This window comes from Phalaenopsis equestris, unplaced genomic scaffold, assembly GCF_001263595.1.
Source record: "Phalaenopsis equestris unplaced genomic scaffold, ASM126359v1 Scaffold210477, whole genome shotgun sequence".
Lineage (NCBI taxonomy): Eukaryota > Viridiplantae > Streptophyta > Magnoliopsida > Asparagales > Orchidaceae > Phalaenopsis > Phalaenopsis equestris.
In genome coordinates, this window is record NW_018229561.1 from 44,396 (window position 1) to 62,559 (window position 18,164).

The window sequence follows — 18,164 nt, forward strand, 5'->3', positions numbered from 1 at the left end:
ACTTAAGGGTTTAATTAAGTCTAATTAAGATTTCACCTAATTAGGCTTGAAGGTTAATTAAACCTAATATGGGTAAGGTTTAATTAAATTAATTAGTTTTAATTAGGGTTAAACTTAATTATGGTTTGGGGTTAATTAAACCTAATGTAAGTAAGGTTTAGTTAGAATATTAGGTCAAATTTGGGTTAGACCTAATTAATATTTATGGTTAATTAAGCCTAATATAAGTAAAGCTTAATTAGGTTAATTAAGTTTAATTTGGGTTAGACCTAATTAATAAACTTAAACCTAATGTAATTAAGGTTTAAGGAGATTAATTAGGTCTAATAGGGATTAGACCTATTTAGAGTTTAATTTGTCTTAAACTTGATGTAATTAAGATTTAAGAAGGTTAATTAGTTCTAATAGGGAATTATACCTAATTAGGGTTTGATTTGACTTAAACCTAATGTAAGTAAGGTTTAAGAAGGTTAATTAGGTTTAATAGAGGATTAGACCTAATTAGGGTTTTATTTTTCTTAAACCTAATGTAATTAAGGTTTAAGAAGGTTAATAGGTCTAAAAGAGATTAGACCTAAGTAGGGTTTGATTTAAGTTCGAGTTCATTTGGGTGAACCCAAAGGTTGAAATTTTTTATTTAGGTCTATATGGGTTAGACCCAATGGTTTAGGGGGGGTGACTAAGCTCAATGTTGGTTTAGGGTTTAAGTTCACTCTAGGTCTAATTAGGAAATCAGATTTAAGCACTAGGAATAGGTCAATCCTATTGGTCAATCAAGGCAAAGGTTCAAGCCTAAAGAATTCTAAGGTTTTAAATGTAAATTTAAAATTTACATTTTTAACCCCAAGTAGTAAAAATGTTATTTTAAATTTTCTAGAGGCTAAAATTTGTTATTTTAGAGTATAAAATTGTCACTCTAAATTTTCTAGCCTTTTTCAAATTTAATTTTCAATTTTTTATTTTCTATAATTATTTTTGGAAATAATTACAAAATTTGGTGAAAATTGGCAAATTTGACTCTAGAAATTTTTCCTAGCCTTGGATAAATTAGGGAATGTTCCCAAGAAAATAAAGATTAATCCCTGAAAATTTTATAATATTTGGATTTATAAATAATTTTTAATAATTAAATTACTCCAGAGAGTAATTAATTAATTAAAAATTAAATATAATTTATTAATTTTAAATTTCACTTTCATAATATTCTCCTCATTTTTTGAATCCAAGGGTATTTTTATCATATTTTTATGATTTTTATGTGTCAATATATGAATTTTTGAAGATTTTAGGCATTTTCTAAATTAATTAAATCAAAAAATCCTAACTATCCATTTATCTGACGTGGCGACTGATTGGATCCTTAGACACGTCGAATTCACACGTAGCGCTATTTCATTTGATCTACTTTACACGCGGGCAGCCATGCGACACACTGTTTTGTTTCGTATGAACGAGTCAGTGGTTCAACAAAATCACAGCTATTCATTTTCAGTTCATGGAAATGAATGACATCCGTTCATCATCCCCGCGGCATGATTAACAAAGAAACTTCTACTTTTAAATGCCAATTCCTTGCTTGATTCACAATAAAATTTGATGAAATTTTTTTCTAAAGCGTCATCTCCACGAGACAAATCAATCCATATGGTTAGATGTCTGTGGAGTGACTGTTCTCTTCAAAATGTGTAAAATTTGAGCATGAAATTAGGGTTAGATGTCCATACTTGGTCGTGAGAGGTGGGGCCTCAATTAACTAGTCTGGAATGGTTATTAGGTTCTTGCAAAGCAGCTCCCTTGCTTAATTTGTAGTGAGATTGAGTCTATGTATATGCTTGGTGAAAAGCTCCCACAGTTTCACCTAGCACTAGCTTGGAACTCTCAGGAAGACCCAATTTTGATTGGGAACTTATTCTCTGAGTCTAGGGAAGCTTTAGGCAGAGTTAAAGTGGATTTTTGGATAGGTTTAAGTCAAACCCAAAAATGGTCCTGGATTTGCACTGCAAAATTGGAGCTTTGTATGGTATTTCAGAGGCTACTTTTTGGGGGGTTTTACTGCCTAATATGTGAGGAGAAAAATTACTTTAAGTGGCTACAGAATTGGAGAGCTCTATATGGTGTTACTCTCTTTGAAGCTCACGGCCTACCCCTTTAAATAGCCATTAGAGGCGGCAAGAAGGCTTGGAGCTCATTGGCAGAGGTGAGAGGTGATGTAAGGAAGCTCACGGAAGATTTAGGGGAGATGAATTTCTTCTGAGCTTTATCCTTTTCCCATTTTTCCATGGTTAGGTCAAATTAGTCTCAAGTATGGAAGAGGGGGTGGGGGGGTTTGAGCTTGGGCGTTCATGCATGGGTGAAAGGAAACCTTTTGGGTTGGGCCTTCATGCATGGGCTTGGCTTCCATGAAATCTCTTTGGGCTAAGGTTCTTCATGAGGAACTTTTGATAATTTAATTAATTAATTAATTAATTAATTAACTGTTGACCTCACTTTTGGTTGAGGTCTAGTCTCTTCCTTAGAAGCCTAGGATCTAGCCTTAGTGCTTTCATGTTGACTATCTTAGAGGCCTAGTGACAGCACTCTCACCTTTAGAAATTCTAAAACTCTTCTTTGCTCAGCTTGAAGTTCCAAATATTGGTTCTATACTTTAGCACTTAGTAGGTGGAGCCAAAATGGGGGAGCTCATAAGGAGTCCCCATAGGACTGTTTGGCCTTAGGGTTCACCCTGGGTGATGTGCTCTTGGTTAGTCTCACACACACATCCACTTGATACCCTTCACTTACACTCATAACCTTAACCCTTAAAAAAATATGCTTAGATGATCCCCTACTCTTCTTGGAAACTCATGTGGATGGTCCCCTAAACCATTAGCCCTATGCTAGGTTTTGGCTAAGTACAGCACATGGAGGATCCAAGATGGGGTCTCCCTTGGCTCATGAAGGGTAATTTCACGATTGGCATCCTATTGAACCTCAATTTTACCTAAATACCTAATTTTAGTCTTTTGCCCCTAAACTTTCCCATAGTTACCAAATTACCCTTGAAGCCCTAAAATCCTCAAAATTTCCCAAACTGTCCAACTTTGTCAAAAAATACCCCAAACTCTTTTAAACCATCCTAACTACCCAAAACACCTAAAACTCTCAAAATTACCAAAATACCCCCAGGTTTGCCAAAATTACCAAAATGCCCTTGGTGGCCCAAATTTCTCAAAACCTCCAAAATCATTTTAAACATCCCAAAACCAATCTTGACCACTCATGAAGCCCAATTTGACCAACTTTGACTGAAATACCAATTTTACCTTTTTAGGCCCAATTACCTCAACTCACCTTCAATTTCCACCAAATATCCTCCAATTTCACTTCTAAACTCAAATTTATCATGTCTAAGCTTGATTGAAACCAAATTGAAGCTCAATTGAACCTAATTTATAACCTAAATTCTAAGCCCAACCAAAATAGCCAATTTGACCATATACCCAATTTCCCCAAATTGAACCCCTTAACCTATCCAACTTCCCCAATTTTGAGTTCCAAATTCTTTGTAACATTCCTTTTAACCAAATTGAACTTTCAATTGGCCTAAGCCTAGCCTTAAATCTCACCCAAATCCAACCTAAGCCCAAATCCCCAAATTTGCACTTGAGTCTAAATTTCATCAAATTGAAGCTCATAACTCCAAAATTTCTACCCAATTGATATCCAAAACTCTTCATTACAAACGCTTGGACCAATTTGAACCATCAATTGAGCCTAACCTAAACCCTAGTCTAATCCAAACCCAAGTCTAACCCAAAATCCCCAATATTGGTCATGGGCCAAATTCCACTAAATTGAACTCCCAAATGAATTCAAAATCACTTAGTTACTTTTCCAAACTTCTCACGACAATTACTCAAGCCAATTTGATCGATCAATAGAGCCAAACACAAAGTCTAGACGAACACAAATTAAAATCCAAGTCCATGACATGATTTTGAACCCAAGCCTTAAATTGAACCAAACCCATTCAAATTTACCAAGCCATGGTCTCCACAGTCAACCTTTGAACCTTAGGGACCAGGCTAGACCCACCTACCCCACCCTACATGAGCCATGGACTAAAGGTCACTTGATTTAGGGGATATTTTTCCATATTTGGTTAAACAAAAAAAATTATTTTCCATCAACCACCAAACTTCAGGGATAATCATCGTTAAGCTCCCTCTGGCTCCCCTGACCACTATAGCCACCAGCCGGCCTGGCCGGCCGGCCTAGTGACTGGAAAACACCAAAACTGAGAGCCACCCCAAGATTTGAACTAAAAATTTGAAATCTTTGAGTTAGCTCACTCTAATTGGTCACTTGCACCTTTCTTCCCTTCACATAAGCAACACATTGCACCCACTGTCCAATCATGATGGCCACTCCTTCTCCCTCTATTTAAACACCACCTCCCATGGACAGTTAGGAAGAATGCATGAAACCTTTGAGAAACTTTGCCAAATTGCTCTCTGATCTTCTCGAAGACTTGCTAAGATCAATCCCACCATTTTTCCCCACTAAATCCCTCTGTCTGGCTCAATTTTGAGTTCAAAACAAGGGGTATTTTGTCAATCGATTAAGACTCCACCAAACCTCAAATTGAACCATACCTAACCTTCCTCAAGCAAAATAATGAATTATTCCATCAAAACCCCTCTATCCCAAGCCCTCTACAAGCATCTGATTTTTTCAGGTTCTAATGAAGCTTCCACAAGCATCTTATTGAGGCCTCCCTTCTCAGGTATAGACCATCAACACTAATTTTTTGCTTGGGTTCACCAATTGTGAAGAGAAGTTTGATTTCATGAGAATGTAACCATATAGATGTGTTCATCTTGAGTAGATAAAAGTGTAGGAACAAACCACATGTGATTTCGTTAAGTATCAGGTGAGATCTTAGGGTTTTATGTTGGACAGTTCTAAAGTTAGGACGATCGAGGGTGATGACGGAGAACTGTTGGATCATGCGTGTATCGTTTGGATGGCTGAGATCACGTCAGATGAAGGGATTAAACATAAAACGTGGGTTGAGTAAGCGACTACGTGGACGGCGGCGTCAAATGGCGGAGCAAGCCGTATGAGTTTGGAGCTGCTAAGGTTGAGGTGGCGCTGACTCGGATATGTAGGAAAATTGGATTTTATGTATTTATTTAATTCCAGAGGTTAGAAAACTCATATCTTTCTAGAGAAAAATAAAAAAAATGAAGAGAAAATACCCTCTTGCTTAGTGAATAGAGGAGAATAATATGGAATGAAAGTCAAACTTATTTGACATATCTCTAATTTTTAATTAATTAAATACCAACTAAGGTATTTTAATTTTAATTGGATAAATATTAATCACCATGACTTGATATTTTGGGGGTTTATTCCTCATGTTAATAGGAACGTTCTTTAATTTTGCTAAGGTCTGAGAGCATCTCTAGCTTTGAAAGCCTCTCTAGCTTTGAAAACCTAGTTTTCAAGCCTAGTTGCCTATTTTTGCATAAAATAATTTTATAAAATAAAATATAAATTAGAAAATTATGGGATTAATTTTGATAAGTTTCCCTGTTGAGAGGATTCTAGGAAAAATATAAAATGGATTTAAGTAAGTTTATATATTTTATAGTTAATTAAATATCTAAAACTTATAATAAATTAATTAAGTTAAATATTACTCAAAATTTAACAAAATCAATTCCACATTATAAAGTATATTCACATTAACTCACTGTAAAAATTTGGAGTATATTTATCACTAAAGTTGTTTTTTTAAATAAAATAGTATTTTTGCATTAAAATAATTATAATAAATTAAATATAATTAGGAGAATTATGAAACATGGTTTTCTGAGCTCTTGTGATCAGGGACACTTAGGAAAAATAAAATATATATATATATATATATATTAAAATAAATAGTTCATTTTTTAGCTATATTTTGAATTAAAAATAATTAAAAAATGATTAAAATTTTAAAAAATATAAAAAAATGTCAAAAATTGTTCCCAATTATTCCTTGATTACTTGGGACCCTTTAAAATATTTTTTCGTAATTTTTTTTATTTAGTTATGAATTTTTAAATGCCAAAATGTATTTTTCTAAATTTTTCATTAAAATAATGATAGTAAATAAACTAAAAATTGCAAAAATGAAAAGTTTATTTTTGTGAGTTCTCTAGACTTAGAGAGATTTAATAAAAATATAAAATCTAATTTTTTTTAATTAAAACACTAAAATCAATAAATAATTATAATAATTAAAATATAATTTCAAAAATCATAAAATTTTATTCGAGGGGTCTTCTAACCTAGGTGAACCTCTAATAATTTTCTCATGACCAAAGACTCAACTTTGATTAATTAAATAAATTAATATTGAAAATCCCATTTTTGAGTTAAAAATAATTATTTAAATTAAATAAAATTTTGAAAAATCACATTTTCTACTATGATATTTTAATTGACCCATGGGTTAAAAATTTAAAAGTGATTTGAGTTATATTTGATGACTTATGAAGTGAGGAGCCTTAAAGACAAAATGGTAATTTTGGATTCTTAATACCTTAATTAAATTTTAGGATTGATTAAAAAGGGTAAAAGGGTAATTTTGATTATATCAAGTTCTTTTGGATGATTGGAATATAAGGGACTAAAATGGTAGAAACCAATTTCTCACTCTTTTACAATAAAGTCATAATTCATAATTATAAGTCATAATTATATTTTTCCTTAATTATTGTAATTTTGAGGTTAATTAAATTAAATGATTCTAAGGTGGTGGACTTATGTTAGGAAAATCAAATGACTATTTAAGTGCCCTCCTCATGAGATAATTAAAATATCCAGTTACCTGAGCATAAGGTGTATTAATTCATTTAATTCATTTGAACTAAATCTAAGCTTGGATGATCAATTGAATAATATAATAAGGTAAAGTGAACTGGAAATGCTTCAAAAGATTTTAAAAGTCGTTAAGGGTTATGCCCCGAACATTTTAGAATCTTTTGGATATTTTGAAGAACAGTTGAACTTATGATACTTTATCCAAGAAAATAATCCACTAAGACCATTAGGGACTCATCAAGTCATAACTTGAGGTTTGATAGATACACCTTCAACTGCTCTTCTTATGTTATGTTCCTGCAAAACCATGTATACAGCAAAAGTTACTCTTTCAACGTGAGTACTAAGAAGATCATAGGTACGCCGTTATAGTTTTATTTACATTATTTCATTTTATTTACTACAATTGATTCTCTCTTTAAATTTTTATACATGATTGGTTGTAGATTTTACTTCACCTACAGAATAAAACCTTTTTTAAAAATTAATCAACAATTTTAAAAATTAAATTAAACACTTTTAAAGGTAACAATAAATCCATTGAAATACAATTAAACATAAAACACTCTTTTGAATTTACGGGAGTCCCTCGGACGAGGTAACCCACGGTTGTTAACAAGATCTTATAGGTTTAAATGAGCTTAACAACTCATTTGGACAAAGTAATTTCAAAATAAAATAGTGGTACTACAATGAGGGAACTGTGGAATCCTAATCGGTGTCTCTTTAATCAACTTTAACTCCTCCATAATGATTGAACTGAACTTGTCATTTAAAAACTTTGAACCTTGGAATCTATTACTGCTACTTCATTGAGGAGCTTGGAGCTAATTTTGTGAGCAACAATCTACAAAAGCATGAGGATCTACAATAGCACGAAGATCTACAACAACACATATTTTCTGTAGAATTAAATAACAATCTATAGGACTTTAAGGTTGTTTGCTTATGCAACATAAATCCTCAATTTACTTTAGTCATTTGCACAATTACGTTGTGCAAATTAAGCCCTAACTCATTTTAGGATTATGAGGTTTTCATTTGTTATGACATAAATCCTCCAATCTTCCAGGCTATTTGTATGATTGGGTCATGCAAATGTAAGCCCTAAATAATAATAATTGGCAGGATGAAATTTAATAGTATCTCTTCGAAATTGAAGCCAAACCATAAGATACACAGGGAAGTCACCAAGGTTCTCCTCGGAATCCATAATAACCCTTAGTTTATCTCCCTTTGGATTCACAAAATCAATGTTCCAAATTTGAGTCATCCCCATTTGACACATCTTTGTCTAATCTTTGAAAAGTATTATCCTTTTGAATTCCTTGAAGACAATATTTTATGTTCTAAATCGAGAGTTTTCTTAGATGACTTCAGTTATCTAAGATGTAAATAACTATAAGGGTTTGCATAACTATAAGATAACTATAAGGGTTTGCTCTTATAGACAACTTAAGAACCCAGTTTAATATAAACTCTATCTAATTCTTCATATTAGATAGGGGAGCTTGTCAGCCTAAAAAATAGTTTTTCAAAGACTAAAATGAATGTCATAAATATTTTAGTTTATTTAATCAAGCATTACAAACAAGTAGGGTATCTATCCTTCAAGGTATATATTGCTTGCAGTGTTGTGCTCGATTATTTTAACTATTGCAAATATGAGATCAGTTCGGTCTTATATTTTCAAAAATTGAAATATTACTTTTTTAAAATTGTATATATATAAATTAAATTAAACATCTTTTAAAATTGGGTGTTGGAATATCCATTTCAGCTACAAATAATTTCTAATTTGGCGACCGACATTAACCAATTAATTAGGTTAAATTTATGGAGTTGACTTTTGACCCCATTTGGTCATGGGATTGGTCAAGGTGGCCCAATGTTGATTTGTTGACCAATTGACCATGATGGTCAAGTTGACCATATGGTGATGTTTTGACCATATGGTAGTTGAAATTATTACAAGGTCAATAGGGTGATCATTTAGGTATAGGGTTGACCAAATGGTCAATGTGGTGACCATTGGGTCCAAAATTGACCACTTTGACCAAAGTTTGATAAATTGGGTATATGGTTGACCAAATGATCCACTTTGACCAATTTAGTGTTAGGGTTGACCAAATGGTCTAGTTTTACCAATTTGGCATCAAGGTTGACCAAATGGTCCAATTTGACCAATCTGGTGTCAAGGTTGACCAAATGTTCTAATTTGATCAATTTGGTGTCAGGGTTGATCAAATGGTCCATGTTGACCAATTTGATGTCAGGGTTGGCCAAATGGTCCATATTGACCAATTTGGTGTTATGATTGACCAAATGGTCCATTTGACCAATTTGGTGTCAGGGTTTACCAAATGATCCATGGGTTGTTCATTGAGTCCAAGGTTCACCAAAATGATCAATGTGGTGACTAGTAGGTCTAGAATTGACCAAATGGTCAATCTGGTGACCATTGGGTCAAGGGTTCACCAAATCAAAGTTTTTAATTACTAATCTGATTATTTTGGGGCGTCATCATGGTTTGACCTCAAAGAGGGTGTATTAGGGGTTAATCTAATTTTTAGGGTTTTAAGGACCCTAGATGGATTCAAAGGAGTCGATCCCATTTTAAGGGTTTTGTGGGACCCCAAATGGGTTCAAAGGGATCAATATTGGTAGACCTTCTTTTAGGATAAACTTAATGATCATGGTGATCATTAAGTCGTTAAAAAGGTGTTTGAGGATCTTTAGCCAGTGTAGATGGCTCAAGGCATTCCTTGTCTGTGGGTGTCAAGTTGGGGTCCACATTAAAGTGAGGTCAACAATCGGGACCCCAATATGTGTGGAATACTGAATAAGTATGCCGCACATATTGGCGTTGACCAAAGTGGTCAATATAACCAGAGATACTTTATAGTTGGCTTTAAAGAAGAATGTTATTTCATGTTATAATACATAACATTTGGCCTTTAAAGTTTGCTTGGGAAAAAGTCTCATGACTTGTAAAGAAGTCATTAGAAAAGGCAAACTATAGGAGAGCCATGATTCCTTGTTAGAAAGGCCTTACATCCCATAATAATAGGGAGAATGACTACTATACTCCATTGAAGGAGATTTGATATCATCACTCAAAAGTATCTAATGTCAGTTTTGGGAAAGGAAAACTAGGAGACTTATATCCTATCCCCAAAAAGAGAACTAAAGAAATGTCATAATCTTCGTGTCATAAAGGTCTTATACCAATAGTGGAGAGAGAGTGGATGCCATATTTCATTGAAGGAGGTCTTATACCACTTCTCAAAGATGTCAAATTTGGTTTTGGAGTAGGAATGATATGCGAATTATACCCTTTTCAAAAAAAAAAACTATTTATATGAATGTCATAACTCCCTGTCAGGAAGGTCTTATATCCAATAGCGGAGAGAGAGTGGATGTCACATTCCATTGACGGAGGTATTATACCACTTCTCAGAGATGTCAAATGTTAGTTTTGGAAGAGGAATGCTATGAAACTTATATCCTTTTCCAAAGAAAAGCTATAGAAATGTCATAACTCCATGTCAGGAAGGTCTTATATCTAATAGCGGAGAGAGAGTGGATGTCAAATTCCATTGAATGAGGTCTTATACACTTCTCAGAGATGTCAAATGTCAGTTTTGGAAGAGGAATGTTATGCGACATATATCCTTTTCCAAAGAAAAGCTATAGAAATGTCATATCTGTGTGTCAGGAAGGTCTTATTCCAATAACGAAGAGGGAGTGGATGCCATATTCCATTGAAGGAGGCCTTATACCACTTCTCAATGAAGTCTAAGAAAAGTAATAGGAATTCCATAACTCAGTGTAACAAAGTTCTTATATCTGATAGCTAAGAGAGAGTGGATTCCATATTCCATTGAAGGAGATCTTATACCACTTCTCAAGGACATCAAATGTCAGTTTTGGAAGAGGAATGTTATGAAACTTATATCCTTTCCAAAGAAAAGCTATAGGAATACCATAACTCCTTCTCAGGAAGGTCTTATATCCAATAGAAAGAGAAAGTGTACAAAATGCACAGAAAAATTTAAATTCCTTATTTGTTGGTCGAAAATTAACTCTTTATGTCATTTCAAAACTTTTTGTTCTTGATTCATGTCATTTCATTTTATTTTTCATTTTATGTTTTTTTTTCCTTTTCTCTTCTTTTAATTTTGGGTGCTTATGTTAACATTTCTGGACTTGCACAAGCATTGTTAAAAACTAGGGATTTTGTATTTTATAGCAAAACTAGTTTCATTTCACTACAGAAGATAACATATAGTGATACAAAACATTTCAACAGTACATCATATGTCACTAGCAAAACATCATGATAAGACTTTCATCAAATCATGGAAAAAGTTATCATATTCATCTTTTTGTCATATTAGTAAAATTGAATACTACTAAACCATCCATGGATATCCTGCACTCCGAGATACCTTTGGAAATAAGTCTCAGAGGTCGCAGTCCCTCGAGTGCTGGTATCGGCTGATATCCAATAGGATGTTTCTCTGGATGCATCATTTGTAATGTTATTGAAATTCTTAGCCTGCTGACACTTGGTACACAGTGCATGGCAACATCAACTCCATTTCTTTGCAGTACTATCTCTTATCCTCATGGGAGGGCAAGGGTAAGGCTACAGGAGGTCGGTGATCAATTGAATGTTTCACTCGCCATGAGAAATAAGAATGCCCTGGAATATGAAAAATATTTGGTGAGCTTGGACAGGGATAACCAGAAATTAAAGGAGAGCTTGGAGAATTTCATATTAAAGGATGAGCAGAAAAGTAGCCTCGCTCAATAGCTTTGGATTGGCATTTTCTCGAAGGTCGAATCTAGTAAGAACCACAAAATTCACCTGGTCGAATGACCTGTATTTTCCTTACAAACAGTATAGCACATCAGTTTAGCAGTGACACAATGCAGAAAGGTCTCTCAAGTTCATGATTTTTAATGTGTGGTGGGATGCAATCCCCTTCTTCATAGATGTTGATAATGCAACTGTCAACAACACAATCGGATGGGATTATATTTCATTTTACCAATTGCCTGATAATTACAATGATTATAGGGGCAATAGAGCTACCTCTTCATGTAGTAAAATTCCTAGAAAATTGCCTTCTCTATCTTTAGCATAATTATAGCAACATTTATAATGTATCGTAACTCGTCCCATTCTGTGTTTCCATCGGTTAGGTTCAGAGCATGTCATTTTTAATTATCCTGTTCACCCTTTATCGTGTGCCTACATTACGTGTTCTATTAAGATGGCCAGTTCATCATTGTTGAATACTCGACTGATTAGCTCTATACTTTTGAGTATGTTAATTCTCTAATCTTCAATGTATTCAAAGTTTTCAAAATAGTGTCGTCGGATGATTTAAATACGCCTGTGCTCCTCTTCAGAGATAATTTGTCTTTCTATTGGTTCCTCGGACAATGTAGGGACAAGAACTAATGTATACAGAGTTGGCGCAAAAATCATTCTATCAATTTCTTCCTCCTCAGGATCTAGATTTTGTACCCCTAAGATAGGGTTTTCCTCCCCTCGTGTGTATTCCATGTTTGGAAACTTGAACTCGATAGTATCTTCCTCCATCAGTTTCAGATCTTTTTTTCCTTTTCATCGAGTCTTTTCAATTGTTTATTTCAATTCCTTTTTTGGGTTTTTGTCAACACTGATGCAGCTTTGATACTCTAGTGATGAACACATCCACAATCCCATGAGCTGCATCGACCACAATGGATTTCAATTCTCCAGCGTCAATTTTTCGCTTTTTTTTTTAGATTTTTTGTCCCTTTGATATCATTTTGTTGTCGTGAGAGAAACTCTAATACAGGTAATTTTTCTTTTGCTATTTATTCATCAACAATGGACAGTAATGGTCCATCATATAACTTCTCGATTTGTTTCAAATTGAAGTCAAAGCGGATCCTTGATACTCTTTCTGTGCAGCGACGGTCCAGTGTCAAACATATACCACTACGAAAAGTGAAAAGCAGTATGTTGCTTTTCATTTTCCTGAAATCAATAGAGAAATGTAAACATGTTAGACTTAATTCCCGATTATGTTTGTAAATGCAAAATTAAGAAAATTTTTGCTTGATCATTTTAAAAGATTATGCTCAAGAAAAGTTGTTTAATGAGAAATAAGGAAGTCTAAAAGAGGCAAGAATTTCATTTTGACACAAACAAATTTATTATCATTTCCCAGTTTACAAAACAAGATATTTTATGTTGTATAATATTTTTTCAAATACCGCCCATTGATTGGGGTATAATTCTTTTTCCTTGACAGTCAACCAACCATTAGGATCCATCAGAGTATGTCTTTTGAACTACAGATGGGCCCTCCCATATTGATTCGAACTTCCCACTTCTTTTTTGATGAGGGAGAATACGTCTGCAAAGTATCAAGACTAAATCACTAATTTGAAATGTCCTTATACGAACCAATTTTTCATAGGCCCGTACCATTTTTTTCTAATATAGCTCCAGATTTTTTGACCTTGTAAACGTTTACCCTCTAAAATTTTAAGCTCTTTGAGCCGTAATTTTGTATTTTATTTTTTCTACTATTTATTTTTTCCAACGCGACTGTGAGGGAAGGAAGTTGTACCTCAAGCAAAATCATGACCTCAGACCCTTACAATAGAGCAAACGATGTTGATCATATTGGTGTGTGGTGTGTAGTATGATAGGCCCTTAAGGCTTCTATTAACCATTCATTCCACTATCTCGGGTTGTTGGTTAATGTATTTTTTAAATTTTGAATTAATGTCTTGTTGAAAACCTCAACCAAACCATTAGCTTTAGGATAATAGATTGTTGAATTTCTCCAATCTATTCCATGTCTTCGAGTGAAGTTCTTTATTTTTGTGTTTTTGAAAGCCATTCTATTGTCTGAGATGACTCTCCAAGGAACTCTGAATCTATAAATGATTTGTGTCTTGAAGAAGTGGAGGACCTGTTATGATTTAACTTCTCTGAGTGGTACTGCTTCTACCCATTTATAGACGTAGTTTGTGGCGGTCAGAACAAATCAATGGCCTTTTGAAGATGGAGAGTCTGTAGGGCCCATAATATCATTGCCCTAACATTCAAATGGCCAGGATGTGACTGTTGGGTATAATGTATTTGGCGGTTGATGCAAGACCACTCCATAAGACTGATAATGATGGCACATTTTTGCAGTTTCAATGCAGTTGGTCATCAATGTTGGCCAATAATATCTCACTTTTTATTTTCATTTTCATTTTAGGTCCTGATTGGTGTGCACCACAAAGACCTGAATGAACTTCTTTAATGATGTCTTGAGATTCAGATTGGCTCAAACATCTCAGTCACATATAATCAAATGATTGTCAATAAAGAATTGAATTTGTTGATTTTATAGAGTGTATGACAATGCTCTCTGTTTAATTTGAGATGCGATAGAATTATTTTCCAGCAGTCTTCCTATCTGTAAGTATTCAATAATTGGTTGTCGCCAATCATCTTTTCTTTGTTAATGACAGTTATTGTTGTTTCATTTCCAAGTTTGTCAAGATTTTCCATATCAATTTAAGAAAGTAATTTTTTTTCCTTTCATAGAGATTAGGATGTCATTCTCTTATGGAAAAGCAAATTCTTTTGCTAGCTTAGCTAAAGCATCTATTAAAGAATTATCTCATCTCGGAACAAGGATGAACTTAACATTCAAAATTTGTTCCAGTAGTTTCAAGGTATAACGAAAATATTGCTCAAACTGAGGCTTCAAAGTCCTGTATTTTCCATAATTTGATTGATGATCAGTTGAGAATCTTCATAATGTTGATTTTATTGATTTCCATTAATATTATTAGTTCCAAGCCTTTTGTAAGTGCCTCATATTCAACTTCATTATTAGTGAAAGGTTTAGTTAAGTGGTAAGATCAATCCCACTCCTGCCTTGTCAAGTTTAGTTTCTTGTCTGTCTTTGTTTTTGCGAACTGATGAAGCTCCATCAAAATATTATTTCCACCATTGCATGTTATAATTTTCAACTTCCAATATTTTCTCCTCATGATCATCGTTAAGAGGAGACCCAACTGGCATAAGGTGTGCTGCTAAGAAGTCCGCTAAGATTTGTCCTTTGACAGCGCATAATGGCACGAACGTTATGTCAAATTGGAGCAGTAGCATTGCCCATCTTGCTAATATTCCAAAAAGTATTGGTCGTGTCATTAAATATTGTAAAGGATTAACTCTAGAGATAAGAGTCACCTTATGAGAAAACATAGAGTGTCTTAACTTTTGAACTGTAAAGATCAAAGTTAAGCACTAATTTTCAATTGTAGGAAGTTTTATTTTTGTTGGAACCAAACATCGAATTAAATAATATAATGAATTTTCTTTTCCCTCATCATTTACTTGGGCTAGCAATGCTTCAAGGGAATTTTTTAATGCCACAGTGTAGAGGATTAGAGGTCATTCTAACACAGGGGTTGTTAAAATAGAAGGTGTTCTCAGATATTATTTGATAATTTCAAAGCAGTGTTGGAATTTTTCATCCCACACAAATTTGGTATCTTTTCTAGTTAAGGCAGTGAGAGGATGACACCTACCTCGAAAATTAAAAATAAAGTGTCTTATATACGCTAACTTTCCTTGGAAGGACCTTAATTGGATAGATTTCTTGGAAGAGGCATGTTTAGAATTGCTTCAATTTTAACTGGGTAAATTTTGATTCCACTAATTTGAACAAAAAATCCTAAGAATTTCTCTGAAGTGACACTTAAGGCACACTTTAAGGGATTGATTTTAAGATTGAATTATCGTAATCATTTGAAGACAATTCTCAAATTGTACACACGATCTTCCTTTTGATTGTTGTTAATGACTAAATCATCCACATAACATTCAACTTGATGGTGAATGAGTTCTTAGAAAGTACGTGTCATAGCTCGTTGGTATGTAGCTGATACACATAAAATATATAGTATTTTAAACACATTTTTATACCTATTTTTGCGATATTGCGCTTTAATGGAAGGTATTTTTATGTTTTCTTACAGATACAAGTAACAAGTAAAAATGAAAAAAAATTGAGTGAAAAAGTATCAAATTTAGAGCAAAAAATGTGAAAAATTATGCAAAAGATTTTTGGCGCCTAAGTGCCAGATCCGGCGCTTAAGCGTCGGTTCTACAAAGAAGGCCCCGCCTAAGCGCCGAGACCCCGCACTTAAATGCCAGTGGCAGTTACTAGATTAGTAAAATCAATTTTCATGAATTTCAAAGAGGTTTTTGAGGCACCCATTGGCTTAATAGGTAATTGTAACCACCATGGACAAAAATTATCATGAAAGGATGCATCTCTTGGGTAAATACATCGAATCAAGACACATTTTGAAGATATCCCAAGGCACCTCTTGGAGAACTATAAAATAAAGAAGAGTGGACTTAGAAAAGGGTCCTAAAAATATTAGCAAGTTTTGAAAGTTCTTCTCTAGGTATTTAGTTCGGAGAGATTTTCAGGAACCACTTTTTATTTACTTTATCCTTTTTTTTTATTTTGTTTTCAGTGATTATAAAATAGAAGAGATTCAAAAGAACTTTAAGAGTTTGGTGGGGGGCTTGAGATAAGTTTTGATCTTTTTGTTTTAGACTACTTTTGGTTTTAATCAAGTCTTGTTGTTGGTTTGACAACGATTTCTTATTTTAAACTAAAGTGTGGTTTTCTTTTCTCCATGGATTCTGAGTACTTTTCTTTATCTTTCTTCTTAAATTGATAAGTAATTAAGTTTTGGATAGAAGTTGTGGAGAGTATTGATCTTTAATGTTGGAAGAAGTTGTGATGATTTAAATCAATGCAATTCATTTACTTCTTGATTTGGCCAATCCATATGTTAAAATTTGTTGTGAGAACATGTAAGAACCGGGCTGGTATTGTCTCAGTCAATAATTGGAAAGAATCACATGAGGTTGTATGAATGAGAATGTAGTTCATATGATTGAGTGCAAATAAATAGGGAAATGTTCATTGATGGGTGTAGAGTTAGAGGACTTTAAAATGACAGGTTAAAGCCCCCGACTTGGTTTATTTTTTTAGGTTCTGATACGAGAATATTAGCCCCCAAGTGGAGGGAATCGAGAGAACTCTAGAGTGAGAGCTAGTATATTCTCTTCCTAGCCGGTTTAGAACTATTCAAACTTTAAATTAGCCAATGTTCATTATAACATCTCTAGTATGGGTAAAGAATATTATTGCTCCTATTTGGCACAACAAAATTTGCATACTTTCACAACAAAATTCTTATACTTACTACTGATTCATAATAAGAAGAAAGATATTTTCATATTAAGTATTTTTCTTCTACCAAAACTTTAGTTATCTTTTTAAGTTGTTACTGTTTCGTTAAAATATCAAATATACAAAAAATATTTAAATTTTAAATTCCTGCAAAATTCATTTTTAGTTTAAGTAATTATCTTTTTAAAAATAAAAAAACTTTCTAAAAAGTGCCTATTGCATAATCTTCTCTGTGAGTTTGATATTCAGGTTTTAATAAAAAAGTCTTATATTACTTGAGAACAATATGTATACTTATTTAGTATTCCAATATAAATATATATAAATTAAAAAGTTAAATTCTTTTTTTTCTTCAGGATCAAGTTTTTGGTTTTGATGCAAAATAAGAAAATATAAGTGAAAAATACCATCAGAACTATTGTTATGTTGTGCATAAGCATTAAGTCGGGATCAAGTTTTTGGCGTCGTTGCCGGGAAAGAAAACTAATTAAATTTCTATTTTTAGAAAGTATTATTTAAACTTTAGATATTATATGTCATTTTGTATGTTTTATTTTTATTTATTTTATTTTATGTTAGTGTATGTATAGTTCAGGTTCTAAAGAACTAGTGCCCTATGATTCTGAATTAGAAAGAACTATTAGAAAAATAAGAAAAACCAAAAAAAATAAAAATCTTGAAAAATCCAAGAAAATTATAGAAATGGCAAACCAAAATAATCAAAATGTTGAAATTCATCAAGAGTTTAAACCTTTACGAGATTATGTCAACCCTACTATAGATGACTTCATTGTAGTATTTAAAAACCTATGGTAGTGGGTAATTCATTTGAGCTTAAACCTACTATTATCCAAATGGTATCAAATAATCAGTTTGGGGGATTACCAACTGAAGATCCAAATCTACATCTTACCAATTTTCTAGAATTGTGTGCTATATTTAAATACGATGGTGTTTCAGATGATGTCATAAAACTTAGGTTATTTCCTTTCTCACGGAGGGATAAAGCTAAGATGTGGTTGAATT